Source organism: Cucurbita pepo, chromosome 9, assembly GCF_057944985.1.
Source record: "Cucurbita pepo subsp. pepo isolate OVF chromosome 9, ASM5794498v1, whole genome shotgun sequence".
Classification (NCBI taxonomy): domain Eukaryota; kingdom Viridiplantae; phylum Streptophyta; class Magnoliopsida; order Cucurbitales; family Cucurbitaceae; genus Cucurbita; species Cucurbita pepo.
This window is the reverse complement of record NC_141806.1, coordinates 10,343,701-10,357,963: the sequence shown is the minus strand read 5'-3', so window position 1 is coordinate 10,357,963 and position 14,263 is coordinate 10,343,701.

The window sequence follows — 14,263 nt, the reverse complement described above, 5'->3', positions numbered from 1 at the left end:
GATTCTTCTCATGCTCACCTTGCTGAAGCCTTTAACACGTCATGTTCTATTGCTGGACCTGACGCTGCTGATTGGTTTCTGGACACTGGAGCTTCGGCCCATATGACTGCCGACCCATCTATTCTAGATCAGTCTAAAAATTACACGGGTAAAGACTCTGTGATCGTAGGAAACGGTGCATCCCTACCCATTACCCACTCCGGCACTCTTTCTCCTGTTCCAAATATTCACTTATTAGATGTCTTGGTTGTCCCTCACCTCACTAAAAAATCTTCTTTCCATAAGTAAATTAACGTCTGATTTTCCTCTCTCCGTTACATTTACTAATAATCTTATTACTATCCAAAATCGTCAAACAGGAAGGGTGGTGGCAACCGGTAAAAGAGATGGAGGGCTATATGTGCTGGAGCGCGGCAACTCTGCTTTTATTTCAGCCCTTAGAAACAAATCTTTACGTGCTTCATATGATTTATGGCATGCTCGTCTGGGTCATGTGAATCAATCTGTTATTTCTTTTTTAAATAGAAAAGGTCATATTTCTCTTACATCTTTATTGCCTTCTCCATCATTATGTAATACTTGTCAGCTTGCGAAAAGTCATCGATTGCCTTATTCTCGCAATGAACGTAGGTCGTCTCATGTGTTAGATCTTATTCATTGTGATCTTTGGGGTCCTTCTCCCGTCAAATCAAATTCGGGTTTTCTTTATTATGCTATTTTTATTGATGATTATTCTCGATTCACTTGGTTTTACCTTTAAAATTTAAATCTGATTTTTTTGATATTTTTCTTCAATTTCAAAAATTTGTGGAAAATCAATATTCTCCTCGTATCAAGGTATTTCAAAGCGATGGTGGTACCGAATTTACTAGTACTTGTTTCAAAACTCATTTACGTAATTCTGGCATCCACCATCAACTCTCTTGTCCATATACACCTGCTCAAAATGGTCGTGCTGAGAGAAAACATCGTCATGTGACTGAGACTGGCTTGACCCTTCTCTTTCACTCTCATCTTTCTCCTCGTTCTTGGGTTGACGCCTTCAGCACTGCAGCTTATATTATCAACCGGTTGCCTACTCCACTTCTTGGAGGTAAGTCACCCTTTGAACTCCTTTCTGGCTACACTCCACATTATGACAATTTTCATCCCTTTGGTTGTCGTGTTTATCCTTATTTGCGTGATTATATGCCTAACAAGCTTTCTCCCCGCAGCATTCCTTGTATTTTTTTTTGTTATAGTCCTGCTCATAAAGGGTTCCGCTGTCTTGATCCCGCCACCACTAAGCTATATATCACCTGCCATGCTCAATTTGATGAAACTCACTTTCCTGCTATCCCTAGCTCCCAGGCCCAACCTCTTTCCTCTATTCCTATTTCAAATTTCTTGGAACCACATCTTCATCATATTGATTCATCCCCCCCTACCACTTCATCACTGCACATTCCTCGATCCAGTTCATCCCCGTGTGATATTTGTTCTGACCTTGTAGATGAGTCTATGCAGGTTGATACTTCTCTTGCACGTTCCACTTTGCCACCCTCGACTTCTAATTCGACCTCTATTGAACCTCCTGTTGATTTCTATTCTTTGGGCACTCATCCTATGATCACACGAGCCAAAGCTGGTATATTCATGACTCGTCATCCAGCAAATCTTGGTATTTTGGGCTCATCTGGACTTCTTTTTGCTCTTCTTGCATCCACTGAGCCAAAAGGATTCAAATCTGCGGCTAAGAATCCTGCTTGGGTGGCTGCCATGGATGAAGAAATTCGAGCGTTACAACAAAATGATACTTGGACTTTGGTTCCTCGCCCTGCCAACACCAACATCGTGGGCTCTAATGGGTGTTTCGTATTAAATATTTGCCTGATGGATCCGTCGAGCGTTTCAAGGCTCGTCTTGTTGCCAAAGGTTATACTCAGGTTCCTGGTCTTGACTACACTGACACTTTCAGTCCGGTTGTCAAAGCTACCACTGTCCGTGTTGTGCTTTCTATTGCAGTCACAAATAAATGGCCTCTTTGACAACTTGATGTCAAGAATGCTTTTCTCAATGGAACTCTTATTGAACGTGTTCATATGGAACAACCTCCTGGGTATATTGATCCTCGATTTCCCACTCATGCTTGTCTATTAAAGAAAGCTCTCTATGGCTTAAAGCAAGCTCCTCGTGCTTGGTTTCAGCGTTTTAGCTCATTTCTTCTAACACTTGGGTTTTCTTGCAGTCGCGCTGACACGTCCCTTTTTGTCTTTCATCAGCAATCTAACATTATCTATTTGCTTCTTTATGTTGATGACATTATTGTTACCGGCAACAACTCATCTCTTATTGACAGCTTTACTCGCAAGCTTCATTCTAAGTTTGCTACCAAAGATTTGGGTTCTCTCAGTTACTTTCTTGGTCTTGAAGCTTCACCCACTCCTGATGGTCTCTTTATTAGTCAGTTAAAATATGCTCGAGATATTCTTACTCGTGCTCAATTGCTCGATAGCGAACCAGTTCACACTCCCATGGTTGTTTCTCAACACCTAACTGCTGATGGTTCTCCTTTCTCTGATCCTACTCTCTACAGATCTCTTGTTGGCGCCCTTCAATACTTGACTATTACGCGTCCAGATATTGCCTATGCTGTCAATTCTGTCAGTCAATTCTTGCATGCCCCTACTGCAGATCACTTTCTTGCTGTCAAACGTATTCTTCGCTATGTCAAAGGAACACTCCACTTTGGTCTTACCTTTCATCCATCCACTGTTCCTAGTACGCTAGTCACTTATTCAGATGCTGACTGGGCTGGTTGTCCCGAAACTCGTCGTTCTACATCTGGCTATTCTATTTACCTTGGTAACAATCTCGTTTCTTGGAGTGCCAAAAAGCAACCTACTGTCTCACGCTCCAGCTGTGAATCTGAGTATCGTGCTCTTGCCACAACTGCTGCTGAACTTCTTTGGGTTACGCATCTTTTGCATGACCTCAAGGTCCCTATTTCACAGCAGCCCTTACTCTTATGTGACAACAAAAGTGCTATTTTTTTTTAACTCTAATCCCGTTTCTCACAAGCGGGCCAAACATGTTGAACTAGATTATCATTTCCTTCGAGAACTTGTTATCGCTGGCAAACTTCGCACACAATATGTACCCTCTCATCTCCAAGTTGCTGACATCTTCACAAAGAGTATTTCTCGACCTCTCTTTGAATTTTTCAGATCCAAACTTCACGTTCGTTCAAATCCGACGCTCAGCTTGCGGGGGGGTGTTAAGGATAGTTGACCATTCATTATAAGGCAAATATCTAGATATTTGCCTTACATTACAAGTTACCATATTTACCCTTTTATTAAAGGCAAATATATTGTATTCATTTATTATTCTTTCCTTTTATCGCTATTTCCATATTATTTGTAATTTACCATATTTCTATATTCTGTAAATGATTATAAATAAGAGAACTCTCACCACCATTTAGGTGTGGTGGATTCAGCAAACATTCACAATAGAGATGAGTATAAAAATTATACTTAGTAAGCCACCTACTTGTAGACTCTCATCGAATTATAGGCTTAACTGATTCCCACGAACTTCTCATTGGCTCTAGAACATCTTGTTCTGGTTTTATCCCCTTAGGGTTATTCTAGTTCTTCGTCCTTTCATTTAAACCCTAAGAGTTTCTTATGTCGAGCTGTAAATGACTGGTGACCTCTGAGGAGCTACCTCATGCATGGCTTATGAGACTACTTGGTATCTTACTTAGGGGTGAGCTACAACCACCTAGGTCCATAATAGTCCCCCTCATGGGGAAGGGGCTCCCTTGTACCATCAAGCTAAATGGTCTGTACAACATGGGCTCATATTTTCCATGCGAAACAACTAGGAGCAGTGGGTACTAACCAGGAACCCATGGTCCCCCACAAAGCTATGACATCATTCACAGACCTTGTAGCCTAAGGATACTCCTAAGGTGGTTCGTATGTTGTTGTAATAGCCCAAAAAATAATAATAATAATAATAATAATAATAATAATAATAAAATAATAAATAAATAAAATAAAATAATTATAATAAAAATATATACTTCAAAATAATAAAAATAATAATAATTCATAATTAAATAACTAAAAAGATTACTTAAAAATAAAAATAAAAATAAAATTTACCCACCTCTCTCCACTAACTCCTGTCCCAACGGCATCCTCTTTCCTCAACCCCATCCTATCACAGTTCATCCAAAAATAAATAGAAAAAAATGTCAAATATGGGAAAGAGTAAAATGGTGTTTCAACAAGGATATGATGCAGATGAGAGATTTTGGTATGTTATTACGGTAAAATCCTATCTCAGATTTTCCTTTTTACTTTATAGTTATAGTTATAAGAAATCAATTTAGGATCAAATCTTTTTTCATATTTTACTATAATCAGATCCCATATTCAATTAATTATTATTATTATTATTATTTTTTTTTTTTTTTTTTTGTTAGCATTTGAAGTTATAGGAAATGAGGTTAGAATCATATTTTACTATAATCAGATCCCATATTCAATTCATTATTATTATTATTATTATTTTTTTTTTTTTTTTTTTTTTTTTTTGTTAGCATTTGAAGTTGGAAATGAGGTTAGAATCATATTTTACTATAATCAGATCCCATATTCAATTCTTTTTTTTTTTTTTTTTTTTTTTTTTGTTTGTTTGTTTGTTTGTTAGCATTTGAAGTTATAGGAAATGAGGTTAAAATCAATAAAATTTTAGTTGGCAAATCCATAAATCTAAGATAGTAGCCAAACAATCAATTCAAATTTGCCAACAATATCTGTTTACAGAATGAAAATAAATATAGAATTAGAGGAATATCTTATTTACAGAATTGAAAATGTTTACATAACTGAAAATCTATTTACCGAACAAAAATAATTACAAAGAGGAGAAGGGAAGATTTGTTGAACCAAATTTAAAAATAAAACAGGAAATATCAGACGGCATGAAACTCCATTAAATTTTGTCTAATATGAAATATCATAATTTTAACAGGTAAATTAGAGAAATAATTTCATAGAGTTCAAACTTGTAAACTGATGTCATGGGCTCACATAGGTTGACTTGGATTTCAAAGGACGGAATCTAACTTTCATTAAGGATATATACGTGACAACGACTTAAGCTAACCAGGTAAGTGGCTCACCCGTCGTAGGTTACGCGTTAATTGTTGTATGTTGGCACGTGCCCGTAGATTTGCACGTGTCATTGAATTGTATGCCAGTTTAATGTACTTAAATACGAACTCATGTGAACGTGAATGTATGCTATGTATGCTGTTTAGTTTGATGTGATATGATATGCATGTAACGATATGTGATTCCTGAATGACTATGGCATGATTGTACGGAATATTTGAATGTAAACAGCATGAATTGTATGATATGAAATACGGTAAACTACATGGAAACATAACCCCGATAGGAATATGTATGATACGTAAAGAAATGAAAATGAGAATGACATGTAAGCATGAAACGTGACAAGGGGTTATGTTCATTAATGTTAAATGTAGGACTAGTGGGGACCTCATGCATATTGTGTGTTCATGCATCTGGGGGATACCCCTATCCCATCAAGAGGTACAGACGCGTAGATCCAATGGCAGGGCAACGATCGTTATGCTTTGCATAGCGCTGCCGTGATGGTTACTAGTTTTAACGGGTCCCGGCATAAGGGGCTCCCAGAGTATGCCCACCGGATAAGGAAAGTGGTCCAGTGGTGTGCGAACTAGCTGGTGAGCCCATACTCGCACGTATGGGCTGTGTGTAGAGTATATGGTACACGTCCACGATTACCCGTTAGGACAGCACCGTAGGGAAAACGAAACGATAGGTCCCATCATTTCATTGCGTGTGATTGTTGCATAACACTGATGGGGGTCACTTACTGAGTATTCTAGAAATACTCAAGCCTCGTGCTACTTTACTTTTTCAGATAAGGGCAAGGCACCCATGTGACATCTACGGCGGCATCGTACACCCCGGGACCATGACACATGCATAGGGTAGTTGTTTTTTTTTTTTTTCCATTTCATAGTCTAGGTTGAATTCGGTTTGCAACATTAGTATAGGTTGAATTGTATTTGCACAATAAACCATAGGGTAGTATAAGACATTCATTTCGGTTTTGTTCCTTTTCCTTTATTTCAATAATGTTCTTTTTCTTTCTTTCCCTTGTAATCATTTTCTATTTCACTGGTTAATAAAAGGTGAGTGTAAGTCGCATTTATGAATAGGACCCATTTTGTAACGACCCTAAATTTTCACATACTCAGAGTCGCTACTAACGTCTCATGCTCATCTATAATGCGGAAATATAACTCTTACATGAATATAACTGATAACGTAAACTTCAAAAAAAAAAACGTTTAAAACAACTTCTTCTCTGGAAAACACAGCCATGGTCTTACGTGTTTAAATATGAAATACTGAAATTTAGAGAAAACAAAAACAAATACAAAATAATTTAAAACAATGAAATGCAAAACAACCTATTCTAACTTAAGACTAGAAATTCAAATATGAGTCTACCCTATGCACGTGCCACAGTCTCTGCTCGCGATGCCGCCGTCCTCCGTACAAGTGCGCCTTGCCTTTACCTGAAAAAAATATGGCACACAACCTGAGTATTTCGAAGAAATACTCAGTAAGTGACCCCACTACAGGGGCCATGCTAATGCAAACACATGCAATCATGAATAGGGACCAATCTCTAATCATCTTAGGGGTGGCCTCCAGTCTCGGACAAATTGGATGTGTAGTACTTCCCTACACACGACTCACACGTGCGAGTGTGAGTCCCCAGGGCGCTCGCACACCCCCTGGACCCTCTGGTCAAGCTAATCTGTAGCGACGTCCGGAGGTCAGCGGAACCCCATAGTGTCATGCGCCTCATGAACACCCTCATCTGTGTGCTTTCGCACCTGTGCGCATTCGCGCTCATCATAAGGTGCGCGTCCGCACTCATCATCTCTAGGGGAAGTAGCCCTATGCTTATGAACATACAAAATGCATGAGGTCCCTCTAAATCCATCGTAATGTCTCTTCTGACACAACCCTCTAGTCTCATCTCTTTGTTACTCTAGGTAACGCATATCGTGGATATTTATATTAATATCATTTTCATGCTCTTAGGGTTGTGTCCTACGTCGATCTAACGACATGATGCAATATGGCACTCATCATCATCTAGCATGCTCAATATGGAAAACATCATCATATTAAGGTAAAATCATGCAATCATCATGCTCATCATAATGCCACAACGTGCGTCAAACATATTAAGCGTCACTCAACCAAATATATATAAACTGGCACATATCATCAAGCATCATACAATTTATTTAGCCTATCTTATAGTAAGGCCACTTACTTGGTTGGCCTCGGCCGAAGTACCCCCTAAATAGCTAAACGTAAGCTCCCGTTCCGTGAGAGCTGCTTCCTACTTCGCTGGGTTTGTTTCCTATCACGCCGTTCACCACTTTCCGTTAGTATTTCACAATTAATTTACCTATAATTTAATAAATGTGAAATACTGCTCTAAAACGGCCTCGGATACCTTAATCGGGGCCGAAAACAGATCCGGGAGGGTCGAAACAGTGGAAACCGGGCTGAAAACAGGTGAGCCGAGCCGAACAGCCGCTGGAGCCGCCGGAGCGTCACCGAAGGGAGCCCGAGCCGTTTGCGCCGAGCCGAGCTGAGGACTGCCGCGCCGCTGTGTGACACGTGGCAGCAGCAGAGAAAGCCACGTCGGGCGGTAGTGTCGGGTCGAAGCGCGGGTCGGAGTCCGGTTCGGGTCGCGGGCTGTGGAAGGCTACTGGGCCAAGGCTAAACGTTGGGCCTCGGCTTACTGGGCTGGGCCGCAAGTGTTTGGTTTGCAGGCCGGCTCAATTGGACCGTGGGTCTAGTCTGGGTTGGTTCAACTGAACCGTAGCTTCTGGGCCGGTTTGAGGTTTGGGCCGCTGTAGTTGGGCTGGGCCGAAGGCAGAGGCCAAGGGAGGAACGGGCTGGCTCTCCCGGGTTCTGGGTTCGGGTTGACCCGGATCCGTGGATCTCGTCTTCCTTACCCGACTTTGGCCGATTTTCCGGCGAGCTTTCTCTCTCCTTCCCGCGGCGTTTCCGTTGCCGATTTCGGTTCTCTTCCTTCCCTTTTCCTCTTTGTTCGTCGTTCTTCTTTCCTTTTTGGGAGTTTTGCGGCCTAAAAGCCCCTAAAAGCCATAGATCTAAGAATCGATTAAGAAACCTAACTTTCCGACCTCGGTTACCGACGACGACGCTTACGAAATAACACAAAACGCACCCTGAGTTATTGTGCTTTCGTTAGGGATCTCTCTTACGGTAGTAACAGGTCGTTTAGTGTCGGTTTAAGGGTGGTTTGAGGGCTCGTCGGAGAAACTGGACACTCGCCGACGTTTGTCCGAACTCTCTCTCTCTCGAAATTTTCTCTCTTTTCTCCCTTTGCACGCGTTCTGAAGATGCTGGGCTGAGGGTGGGCGTGCTGTGGCCGTTGTTTCGCGTGGGTTCCGCGAAACTCGGCGGTCGCCGGAAAACTCGCGGGTTTTCCGGCGACTGAGTTTCTTTTTTTTTTTTTTTTTTTTTCGTTTTCATTTATTTATTTATTTATTATTAATATATATATATATATATATATATATATATATATATATATATATATATATATTTTTTTTTTTTTTTTTTTTTTATTTATTATTTTTTTTTTTTTACTTTCTTTCCCGGGTCGTTACACATTTAATGTATATTCTGTATTTCAAGGTATAGTAATGACCTTAGATTAAATAGGTAAAATTTAGGGTCATTACAGTTGTGGTGGTTCATTCGACTTCTAAGGGAAAGGTTAGGTCTATACTTAGTGACTAGCCACTCTAACATCAAATCCGTAGACTTATGATATTGGATCATGGAAATTAATGAGTATGCACACAATAGTTATCTAGAATCAACATACTTAGTTCATGCAAAATAAACATACATGCTCAACGGGGCAATAACATCCATCAACACCCGGAGCGCAAAGTTCACAATTTCTCATCCTCCTTTTAGCATGAATTAAACATATATCAATATAGCGGAAGCATGAAACATGATTATATGAGTCAAATAATTCCCAACATGCGTCCCATTATGCATACATACACTTCATTAACATATATCCTAAATTCTTTTCATGGGAAAACTAATCAACATACTAGCATGTATGCAACCAAGCGAATCCTACAAGCATTTCTTCCTCATTCCATGTGGTGACTTACATAATTGACACGTGCGCTTTCGTTTAGCGTTCCTATGTGAATAGGGTGTCCAAAAATATTGATTTCACTAATTAGGTCCTAATTCACATAAAAATATGGTTAAGATTGGAATTGGGATGAAAATTGGGCAAACAGAAGTCGAACGGGCCAAAAACATACTTATACACACGCTTCCACATGTCAAAAGGACATTCCACACGCACCTCCACCTGCGCGTACGGACACGCGTTCTGGTGCTGCCACATGGCACACTCGAGTTGGTCAGCTACTAATGCTAACGAGTACGAGTGCAATTGCGAGTACTAATATGATCGTAGGAAAGAAATCTATAATAGTGATAAAGAAATCTAGTTAAACTGAGGTCTTGAACACTTAGAAAAGGATGAAAATTTTTGCTAGAAGAAGAAAATACACGTAAATTGGATCGACTCAACTAAACCAGCTTAGCTAGTTTGGTTAAGCTCGATTTTTTACCCTTTAACTATTTTGAGATACTTAGGTTATTAAGCAGGAGGAAGTCTCATAAATTTTCAAACACGGTAGGTAGCCATTCTAAATTCCTTATACAACCATACATGTAGGATCGACTTGGATCGGCATGAATAAACTAGAGTTGAGTTAATATTTGAATTCATACATGATTTAGCCCGAGAACCATAAGATATGGTTGCTTGGGCAAAATAATGTAAATGCATTCAATCCGCTATTTTGTTATTTTTTTAGTTGTAAAATAATAAGTTTGTTTAGTCAATGGATATATGAGTTAGGATCGTTCCTTCCCCTCGTTGATTTATTGAGTAGAACAAACCACATTTTCCAAGTTTAGTAATGAGTAAGCTACAATATGTCCTCCACTCATAGAGCAATCGAGAACATAGCTTAATTTCAATGCTAGATTCTGATTTAGTTTCAATCGCTCCGCTCGGACAAGAGATAGATTGAAATGGAGGAAATAGTTTGGTGGTTGCGTGAAATCCAACGAATCATGAAACTTTATGTAACTTACAGACGCTTTACGTCCAATCATTCTGGATAATGCTTGCATCCTCGATATTACCGCGGCTGCTGGCAAAGAGTTAGCCAATGCTTAGTCCCCAGATACCGTCATTGCTTCTCCTCTGAGAAAAGAAGTTTACGACCCGTAGGCCTTCCTACCTCCATGCGGCATTGCTCCGTCAGGCTTTCGCCCATTGCGGAAAATTCCCCACTATTGTCGTGGCTGGATTATATATATATTTGATGAATTTAAAATATATATATATATATATATATATCAAATATGAATTGAAGGTAATGTCGGCTTAAGGAATCATTTTCAAAGGTGTAGGTCGCTATCTTTTTCCGGTCAAAAAACTATATTGGGCTGGAAATGGACTTGGGGCAGTGGGCCCACGCGATCACCGTATTAATGAATTATGAGGGCTTTTTTGGTTTTTTGGCACAATGTGAAAAGTGAAAAGTCAGAGACGCCATTGGAAAGTCCAAAAAGAAGACAGTCCAAAACTGGACATTTTGGTCATTTCCTCCCAAACGAAGCCTTAGTCGGTCCACTCCTTTGGGCCCACTCCTTTCTACACCTCTTTTTTCTTTTCTTTTTTTATTCTTTTAATTATTTGTTCTAAATAGAATATTCATAATTGTAACGATACAATTATGAAATGTAAAGTTCTTTTTTAATATTTTAAATATAATATATGGGAATTTGTACTAGATAAAAGATATCATATAACACATACACATACACGTGTATGGCCACTAGGCACGTATCATCATACATAAGAATTCTTCCAACTGAACCAAAAGTAAGGTCATTTACTTAGTTGACCTAGGCCAAAACTAGTACGACTCTTGATGCTAGCTTAAGGTTGTTCTGTGAAATTTAATTCTACCAATCGATTACCACAATCATAAATTAGAATTCTGCTATGAAAATTGGCTCATCTAATTTTACATAAAATAATTTAAACTTACTTCAAATAATTTAAACTACCTATTTTGACCTAATATAATTTAAGCTTGATTCTAAATAATTTAAACTAACTAAATCTAATTTTTCATATAATAATTTTAGGTTTAACTCAAATAAGTTAAATTAGCTAAAAGATAGTCATACTAACCTTAACGCTTCTGAAGAGTTGAAACTAGTAAGATAGAGTCCGAGCGTATCAGATTAGTCAAAATGTTAGCCTGGAGCCGTTAGAAAAATGTATTCTCTGATTGGCTTCGAACCGTTTAAGTGCGATGAAAAGAAGTAAGAGACTTTCTTTTTACAATGTAGCCTAACTCCCCACTTTTTACAGGCTACTAGAGGCACCCTAACCTAGGCCATCGTTTAGCCAACCTAACTCTAAGCCCTTAACTCTGTGGATAAGCATGCTCTACAAGGAAAACACTTAGTCAAACACTTGGAGGTAAAACATACTATATCATGCATACAAGCAAATAAGCTGAAGATAACATCCATCAATCACCTAGAGTACATATCACAATACTAAACAAGAAACGACACCTGATGGTTACGTTACTTACTCTTCGCTTTCACGTGTCCTTCCAACATGTTTTGTTTTCACTTACTCTTCGATTTTAAGAATGAATATAGACCAACACGAGTCCTTCCAACATGTTTTGTCTTCACTCACTCTTCACTTTTAAGAGTGAAATCTATCCCTACATACCAACACGAGTCCTTCCAACATGTTTTGTTTTTACTCACATGCATTCTAGGAAAACACGAGTAAACTATTCCTACAAACTAACACAAGTCCTTCCAGTATGTTTTGTCTTTATTCACATGCACTCTAGGAAAACACGAGTCCTTCCAGCATGGTTTGACTTCACTCACATGCATTCTAGGAAAACACGAGTACACTATAGCTACAGACTAGGGGAGTACATTCAACCTGACAACCTGACAACCCGGACCAACCAACTCGAACTATAAAGGTTGGGTTGGGTTGGATTAGCATTTCGGGTAGGGTTGGGTTCAATTTTCGAAACCTGAACTGAATCGGTTCAGTTTTGGGTTCGTGGGCAAAACCTTTAGGTTGACCCAAGCCAAATAAAAATATATAAAATGTATTAAGAATATTTTCGTATCAATGGGTTTGCCCAAGTGGTACTGAGGCTAATCTAAGAACACTATCATTTATACCTATGCTTAAATTATTTTGAAATAAATGCTTATAGCTTTCAATATATATATATATATATAATTCTAAAGCGTATTTTAAATTTTAATGTATTTATTGTCTATTTGTTTTCTATTATTTTAAAACACATTAGAATAAGCTAACATATAATTATTATACATTTTATATAATTTTTAAATAATTATGTTGCGTTCAATGTTCATAAATATATATATATATATATATATATATATATATATATATATATATATTATATTTTTAAAGTATATTCTAAATTCTAATATATTTATTGTCTATTTGTTGCAACATTATTATATCACAATTTATATATATTTTTAATTTTCTAATAGTTTAGGACTATAAGGTCACAAATAAATAAGCATATTTAAATTAAATATTTATATATATATATATTTTGGTTATATACAATATCTTTAAACTAATCGTTTTTTATTGTTTATTTAATTTCATGATCTGTTATTATATTTTTGTTACTTTAACCAATTCTCAAGAAATGTCGGTATTTAGTTGTCTTTAGTTTTATGATAATGTTAAACTATGTTAATATGTTACAATTTTCGCTCGTTGTTTATTATTATTATAATTATTATTGTGAATAATTATAGATTGATTTGTATTTGTGTGTGAATATATTTCATCTAAGATTATATTCAATAATTATAAGGGTGATAAATGAAATTTAAAAAAAAAAATTGACAACCCAACCTGAACCCAAACCGAAAATAGAGGTTTGAGTTGGGTTGGGTTGTGAAAAGTTTCGGGTTGGGTTGGGTTACCAATCCACCCAACCCGAACTTTTGGGTTGGGTCAAAAAATCTCTCAACTCAACCTAACCCGGACCATGTATACCCCTACTACAGACCAACACAAGTCCTTCCCGTATGTTTTGTCTTCACTTACATACATTCTAGGAAAACACGAGTCTTTCCAGCATGCTTTGATTTCACTCACATGCATTCTAGGAAAACTATGAGAAGGCCACCCAACATAAAATTACTCTAGGCAAAACACGTATGTGTACCTTATTGATATAAGTAGTGATTTTTAATTCTTTAAAATCTTTCCTAAACATTTTATTCTCACGATTGCTCTCAATTGGATGTGTGATCTCAAGTACCCCTCGATCGAGTTCTCATAACATAAAAAAAAAAAAAAAAATATATATATATATATATATATATATATATATATATATTTATGATTTAATGATTGTGCATGGCTTCTCACCTAATGCAATTATAAAAACGCGGCGTTGAAATTTAATATTTAAATGATGAAAAAGAAGCAAAAGGTTAATTAAAGAAAACCATAATTACTAATGATATTGTCACTAAATTAATTAGTATAAGAATACCAAAAGACCATGTTACCCTTTTAAAATTATTGAGATTGCAATTGCCTTTTCATACCTTCCATTGATTCTTTGTTATTCAATTTTAGTCGTCAATTTGTTTTTTCTTAATGCCCTTTTTTTAATTAAAATATTTCGTACTTTTTGAAGGTATTTAATTTGTAATGAAGAACTTATGTATTATTTTTTAAATAAAGGTATAAAGAATAGTTGGTGAGTAAAGATAGCGTTAGAATATTGAAATATATATAATCTTTTTTTAAGAAAAAGAGAGGCAATGGATTAGAGAGATAAAAAGAAAAAGGAAATGATTAAATGTATCTCTTTTCTTTTTTAAAATTCATGTTTAATATTTATATATGTTTGTATAATTAGCGGATTTTAAACCGACGGGTGTCGAGAATGTGAGATCCCACAATCCCACATTGGTTGGGGAGG